Source organism: Lygodium microphyllum, chromosome 22 (genome assembly GCF_053477565.2).
Source record: "Lygodium microphyllum isolate KBCC chromosome 22, Lygodium_microphyllum_v1.1.10, whole genome shotgun sequence".
Lineage (NCBI taxonomy): Eukaryota > Viridiplantae > Streptophyta > Polypodiopsida > Schizaeales > Lygodiaceae > Lygodium > Lygodium microphyllum.
Genome location: NC_141156.1, coordinates 105,923,419 through 105,931,499, shown reverse-complemented (window position 1 = coordinate 105,931,499; position 8,081 = coordinate 105,923,419).

Genomic DNA, 8,081 nt, shown 5'->3' with positions numbered 1-8,081 from the left:
TATGGTGTACTATCCAGTATTTCATGCCGTGCTTACCACTGTTGATTGTAATGGCATTGAGATGGAGCGCACAAGAATTGTGCAAGTGGTCCAGGGTGACAGGTCTAACCATTGGTGAGACGAGCGCCCTAGGTATGTCCTGCCCTTAATGTGCCCTGAACAATTGTGGGGGATGTACAAAGGGCTAGGAGATTAGGGACAGAGCTAGCCGACCAAGGTCATTGGACGTACTTAATTTGAGGACCCCTAGGTGCGGTGCTATGATCGTGTGTTTTTTTTTTGGGTGGAAAAAGTGAATACAATTAATGCCATACATTGAGACTGTTAGCCTTTCATTTGGATTGCGAAATGTTGGGATTCAAGGCTATGAAGAATTGATATTACAGAGATGATTGTGTCACCAGCCTTGATGCTAGAGGAACTGTTGTTGGGATGAAGAGATACACTTGAGATATTGCAAACCTCCTTGCGACACATGCGATGTTGGTACAATTGAGGTAACGACTACCATGAGCCAACTGCAGAGCTTGACCTAGAAAAGAGAGCATAGCCCATGAATATGCTTTGGGCTATGCGAAGTGGGCAGTCGACGGCGTGTCTTTGTCGCAGCTCTTTGTGGGGTCGATGGTTTTGCGGTGATCGGGCATTGAACACTTTCGCCCAAAGACATGTGTCATCTTGTATCCACTTGTCGCTTCATGAGAGTACATGCATGGTATATGCCGCAACTATAATAAACCAGTGCAATGCAAGGAGACATCACTTATCTGAATTCTATGGTGTTGACTTAGATATTTATCACCTGCGCTTGATTAGCTTTTTCTTTTGCTAAAGATGTGAAATATATTAAACACACATATGAAAAGTTCGTACAATTTGGGAACATGTCAACACTTAACCACTTAAAGACAAAGAGTCATGGCCAGGTAGCATTTGATAAGCCCTTTATACAACATGGGGCTACTCTATTTGTACAAGGCAGGGCGAGTCTGGGTGGCCGGGTGATTGGGGCTCTGCTGGTGTGGGGCTCCCGTGGGGTTGGGCAGGGAACAGGTCAGCCGGGACATGAATGGTGTAGTCTCGGGCCGCTACCATTTCCAGAATGTCTTTAAACAATTCATGAAATTTTGCCCTATCCCTGGCCGCCTTTTCTGCCCTTGAGCATCTGGTGCCCGAGCGTAGGTTGGGGGTTTGTGCCACTAGTGTTGCCACCTGTTGCACGTTTTGAGTCTCGACTTTCTTGACTCGAGGATTCTTCGGCCTTCGTCCGGGACGGTGTCGCTTAGGGCCTCGTTTCTTGGCATACCTCTTGAGGGTGGGCACATAGCGCTCCGGTGGAGGGGCACGTGCCACATGCTCCCGTCATCTGTGAAGAGCGTCTTTGCATGCCAGATGTCCATGGTTCTCCATGTGTTCCGTCAAAAAAGGAAGCCTGCGAGATGCAGTCCAAGGGTTAGATGTGGATATAGGATACAACTGTTTGCATGGAAGGGATTTTAGTGTGGTTTATCATGCGCATATGACAAGAAGGGGAGGGGCGAGGCATGTAGTGTTTTGTTGTAAAGGAATGGCCCCCATGCTGATGTTCACTTTGCCTCCAGTCATTAGTGGATATTAGCTTATGCTAAGTCACGTGGATTGGTTGTCGTGGAGTGGGACAGGGCACATCCTCGACAGGATAGACCAAAAAGGGAAGAAGGTGTATAGAAAGGGACTACACCCTATCGACACCATCAGAGTTGTTGGTCAAGGCTTCCTCTGGCGGTGATGTGGGTTGCATGCCCTTCACTTGGAGGTGGGGATGGTCACACGACTTTTAAATGCATGATGAGAGGAGGACTTGAGGAGCTTAGTTTATCTGACCCAACTCTTCTCCCTGCCCTTGACTATCATTGCTTGTGTGTGTTGACATTGTTTATACACGGTGACACAAAAAGCAGTGTTTATTTATATACATATTTATGAATCCATGTCACTTCATGAGGATAAGAACCAAGTATAGAACTCGGGGTTGTACCGGAGCGTGGCACACACATCTAGTATTCGCAGCAGTTTACTTAATACCGATAGATATTTTGCCACGTCGAGTAGCATGGAACCTTGACCGAGTCTACTGGCAATATGTAACTCCTCCTCAGTGAGAACCTTATCAATCAAAGGGCCCTCTAGTCTAGTTCTAGCTAAGTCCGTACCCCGAATGTTAGTTAGCACTTGAAGGGAAGTTGGTGCTAGATAGGTTGGGTCCTTTTGCGACCGCCATGTGGCCAATCGCTCTTCTAAGACTGTCATGATCTGAGCCCCTAGTTCGGCCATTACAATGCAGCTTTCGCACCAACGCTGCTCAAATTGACTCTGGCCTGCCTGACAGTCGCTTTAGTTGCTCTATGTCTACGAGATTCGGTCGGCAGAGCATTTCATTGAACGTGACGGTTAAGCGCAGTTCGTCAGCCTCATCATTAGAGATGAGTCGCATGCGTTCATGCAGGAGCCTGTCGTAGTGCTCATTAAGATGTTCTTGCTCTTCCCATGATAGAGGGAAGGTCAAGTAATCTCCAAGCTGCTCCTTGGGGATTGTGCCCATGTCCGCCAAGATGTAGACACGTGCGACCACTTTGAGCTTAGCATCCAACTCAGTTAAGCATTCTGTGACACTTCTATGTTCAACGAGGGCTTGCTCGATTGCTATCTCATGCAAAGTTCTAAGAGTTTCCTTAGGCTTTAGCATGGCTGGGGGCTCAGGTCTAGATGAGCAAGATTGGTCAACGCTAGGATTTCTTATGCTCTTGGGGTTCTCATGTTTCTCCTGAGGTTTTGCTACTATTTTGTCATGGTTCTTCTTGGATGTGACTGGTATAGATTTGTCACCCTGTTGTGATGACGTTGTATCCACTCTTGATTGGTCAATGCAAGTTCTATTGTCAGTGGATAGAGTGTTGCAAGCAACTATTGATGGCAATGGTTGCTTTGGTTTTTTAAAGCACACGGGCGCGTCTGAGGGTTCACCACCATTAGGAGAGGCATTAACGGGTTCATTGGTGGATGGACTCGATGTTTTATTTCCCAGTTCTCCATCGCTCTTGGTCTCAATACTCTTGGGGTTCACAACCACCTGTGATTGTTATTGCCTTTGTTGTTTTCTCCTCTTTTTCTTGGTCAATGAAGGTGCATCGCTCAACGACTCAGGACCCTGAACTAGATCAATCGTTGATGTGCTTGGTTGGGCCTCAGCATTCTCTTCCTCTAGTGTGTCCTTACGGGACATGACCGTGGCCTCTTGAATAGCCTTTCTAGGTTGTGAGAGCACAATTACCTCCCTTTTCGGAGAGTCTAGCTCTTCAGCCAACTCCCTTGAGTTTAACTCCTCCAGCCTAGGCTTTAGGCACTCAGAAAGTGCTGGAGATTTCGAGGAGGTTGGTTGCGACACCTCTTCCATAGGTAAACTACTAAGGACACCGTCCGCAAGGGGTCTTGTCATGGCTAAGGGCTGTGACTGCTGTGATTCCTGATTGAAAGTAGGAGCAGCTAGTTTAGTGGGCTGGCTACCCTTGGTGGGTTGCGGTGTCAAGTCCTTAGGGCAATTAGAAGTGGTCATTGCTCTTAGAGCATTCCCTTGTGTAGGTCGAGCATTAGTTGAGATAGCCACCTTAGGTTGGATAGGCATATCCTTGGGCCGAGAGCCACGGATGGTGTCGTGTCCTACCTCTTGGACATTTGGAAGCTTTGATGTAGGTCAAGATTGGGATTGAATAGCCGCACCTGACGAGTGTTGTGCTTCCTGTGTCCGTGTAGGGGAAGAGGGTGCAGGAGACTTAGGACTCCTAAGTGGCTTTGACACTGGCTTGGAGATTTGCTTGTGGCTGTTAGATGATTGTGCTATTTGCTTTGTTGAGCGCTCAACCTTGCCCTGAGCAATGTTGTGCCTATGATGCTTGCTATCCTCTTGGGGAATCAAAGGCTCCTTGGGCGCCAGCAGCTTCTGCGTATCCTCAACAATTACATCTGGCATGAGCTTGTCGAGCACGGTAGGCCGAGGATCTACCCTCCGATTGGTCCCATTTGGTTTCTTGATTTCGACCACGAGGGGCTCGGTCACTCCACTGTTGTTGACTCGAGACTTGGTTTTTCGCTTAGATCTCCTCCTACTCTTCCTTGCCCTTGATATGATCTGGCCTTCAGTCGACCACGGAGGTTTAGCAAGGGGTTTTGGCATCCAAATCCATCGGTTGCCTACATAATACCCTTGAGCCCGAAGCTACGCCTTGGATATCCATCGTGGCATTGTGCTAGCTCTCCATCGATGCTTGCGTCTATAAGGCTTGGGCTTCTTTTGGGGTCTTCTACGATATTTGTAAGTCCAACGCCTGTCCTTGGCATTGTCTCTTGACCTTCTTTGTTCAGGCATGGCCTCACTCACTGGCTCTCGTTGTTCGGCCTGTGCTTGTATTAACTCTTCCAACAAGTCCTTATTCTTGTTAATGGGCTTGACTGTTACGTCAGCACCTTCCTTGCCTTTCCCTCGAGGTTTGCTGAGGTCACCCTTGCTAAAGGTCGTGACTATCCTCACACCTGGTAATGTCAAGTGTATCCTCTGAGCTACGTAGTCCGCCTCACACTTGGTAGCCTTTTTGAAGGGCCTTCCTAGGAGGATTTCCTTTCCACCATTCTCGCTATTGGGAGGGACATAGAACAGGAGTGGCAAGCTTTCTGTTTCAATTGTTACAAGGATTCTGCACCTCCCTAGAAGTGCTTGTGGGTGTTCCCCATCAGGATTAAGAGTTGCATCAGTCGGTGTGAGCTCTGGTTGGCCTAGTAGGGTCCATGATTCATAGGTCAAGATATTAAAATCTGCTCCTTCATCAATTAGAGCATCAATAGTATGCTCTCTTTTCGTGGTGAGTTTGACCCTAAGATAAGCAGGTGGTACTATGTCCTCATCTTCCGGGTCTTGGCTTGTAAATTTAAGCCTTCTGACAGATGCCCTTGAGTTCTCGACTGCACGACCAGATGTGGATTCTCCACTATTGTCCTGGATCGTCAGTGCAGTGCTATTTAAGGTACATCTCTCATCAAGAGTGTCATGTCTAGTCATCTTGGCATTTGTAGCTTGCTGATGTTGTATTTCGCTCTGACTAGACATGGTATGAACACAATGTCTTTGTGTTCTTGTGGTGTGGCCTTTTTTCCCTTGATGGCTAGATTGGCCCATTGATGTTCTAGGGTCTCTATTTCTCTCTGTTTGGGTATGGGCTTTTGGTTGCTCTATTGCAAGTGAGGCTCCATGCTCGTGTAGAGCCATTGCTACACCAGGGTCCAATTTGAAGGACCTGTCACAGCGCGCGTTTTCTCTTCAACCTACTCGGGGGAGGTGCGGAGGGGGCAGAGCCCCCTTTGGGGGGTCCGGGGGGGCAGTCCCCCCCGACCTGCAGGGCCGTTGTGGTAAAAGCCATGCACAATTTGGAGGACCGTTTATAGCCAAATTTGAACCACTTACTCTTAGTTTTAGCCCGATAATGGATCTATGATATGGTTTCGGCTCTATATGGTTTCTCGGTTAATTTCACTGTCTTCAGGTTAAAATTTGAGAAAATCTAAATTCGGCCTAACAGGTCCGAATTGCAGGGTCCGAGTGGGTCACTCGGACGGGCCGAGGCGCATGGGCCGAGGGCTAAGTTTGGACGATTCGAACGAATTCGGACACGGTCACTCAGGCGGGCCGAGGCACTTGGGTCGAGGGCCGAATGTGGGATGTGGCCGAGGGCCGAATTTGAGTCTCGGACAGGTTTTTCCTCGGACGGTCCGAGGCCGAGTGGACCGGGTGGTCCGAGGGCCGAGTCTGGGCCTCGAACCAGAGTCGACGTGACTCGGACGCGCCGAACGCCACGCGTGTTTTTTCACTGAAGCTCGCAAAATTCGTCGTGCAAGGCGCTGGGGGTCTTCCCTCTTGTCGAGCAACTCCAGATTGGTCCTACTACTGTAGGGGGAGGTGTAGAATTACCTAGGCTAGTTAAAGATCTCCCTGATGCCAAGATTGAAGCGGATTTCCTCGCCAAGCTTTCCTCTTCTCTCCTGCTCTCCTGAAACCTTGCAATGCACATTGTGGCCTTTCTTGCCACTTCTGGCCCTTATACCCTCTTCCAGGTATGGTATTGGCACCCCCAATAACTCACTTACCGACCTTAGGCATCACAAGTAAGTTTTTTACCCCTTTTGCACGATTCTTGCCCTGTTTCTGCCCTGTTTTGCAACAGTAACCCTAATGCTTATTTTCTTTGTTTTTTTTGTTTTCTCCTACTCTAATGCATCCAAATCACAAAGTAAATACCTACACTACTCCATCTCACAACATAAATCTCAAGAAAAACAACAAACCTACTTGCCAAGGAGATCAAATACCATCTTCAACCCCCTCGCTTCCTACCTATCTCAAGCACCGGTTCGGGGGAAACCCTACTCCAATGCTAGATTCGAAGCGCGCAAGCGCTCAAGGCTTGAATCCGTTGGTCCCGGCAACGGAACCAAAATGTGGGAGCTTTCACTCAACCGCCAAGACCCACGGACCGCTTATTGTTTCAAGCCGATGCGCCATCCATATCTACAGGTGTAGTGAGCTTGGACCCGTAGATATGGATTCAAGCCTTGGAGCGTGGAGCTTGGAGCGTGGAGCTTACCTCTCACATAGCCGACGCGCCATCCATTTCTACGAGTGTAGTGAGCTTACCTCCATGCCGTTCGAGTTACCTCCTCTCCCGCGCACTCCGGTAGCTCCACGATCCAAATGCAAGCTTCAAGCAAGCTCAATCCTCAAGCTCCACGCTCCAAGCTCCATTGCCGTGAGCAAGACAAGAGAAGAGGAGAGAAGAGAAGAAGAGGGGAGAAGATGGAGAGCTTCTCCTCCTCGGTCCCTCACCCTCACACACTCACTCCCTCATACTCTCACACTCCCTCTCTCAAGCACAAGCTCAAGCAAGCAAGACACATAAGAAGAAGAAGAAGAAGAGGAGAGCTACCTTTGGCCACACACAAGAATGAGCTTCTCATTCACTTTTCAACTTTATATACAAAACCCTAAATCCCTTTTGGGCGGTCATCCCCTTTTCCCCTTTTTACATGGCCGGCCGTAGCCTAGGCCCTTTTTCCCATTGTCCTTCTATCTTCCTAGCTTCCTGTTCACCGCCCGTCTACATTTACAACTTGCACGAGTGAGAGCCCGACGCTCTTTTACAAGATTTTAGGGTGCGCCTTTTTATTTTAAAATGCGCCTTTCCCCTTTTGCCTTTGCCTTGGACTTTTTAAGGTTGCCCTTGCGCTTTTGGCCTTTTCTCCTCTTCTTTCTTCAGTCGGGCTACCTTTTTTTTGCCTTTGCCCTGCATCTTTTCCATCTCCTTTTGCTTTCTTCGTGTTGGGGTTAACAATGTCTAAGGTATTTCTCATAGTTCTTAGTCTCTCTCTTTATCCATTTGTTGAGCTCCATCCTCTTCTTTGAGAGAGATGAGAGAATTAGCCCTCTCTTGGCATTGATTGAGTTAAGGGAATATACTAGCCTACTCCTTCATCTACACAATCATTTATAAATTCATTCATATCTGTGATTCAATTAATCAGTCTCTTTAGTTGAGCATCATACTCCTAACCATAACCATCTTGTTAGAAGTGATCTTGAAAGTAAACCCAAAACATTTTGTTAAAAGGGGTAAGTTAGGCAATCGGTGAGTCACTAAATTCTTGAGGTAACACCCTTCCCCATTCAATTTTTCTATTATACCCCTACATCTCATCAAAGTTGAAATTCTATTTCCAAAATATACATTTCATGTTGGTTGATTAGCTTAAAATGCTCTTGCCATGTCTCTTCCGGCTGATGCAATCAAGGCCAATGCCAAGTGAGATGGCAAGCCAATAGTGGGGTGACTCCCCTTGCCATTAATGATCAGGTGCACAACTCACCTTGAGCTGGAACTTTGCACACCCCTCGGATAACTTGTTTATAGATGCATGTGCAATCCATCCCTACCCTAAAGACCATTGGAAGAACATTGGAAATGTATATTGTGTTAGAATATGTGGGATCTAGAGCATGGTAG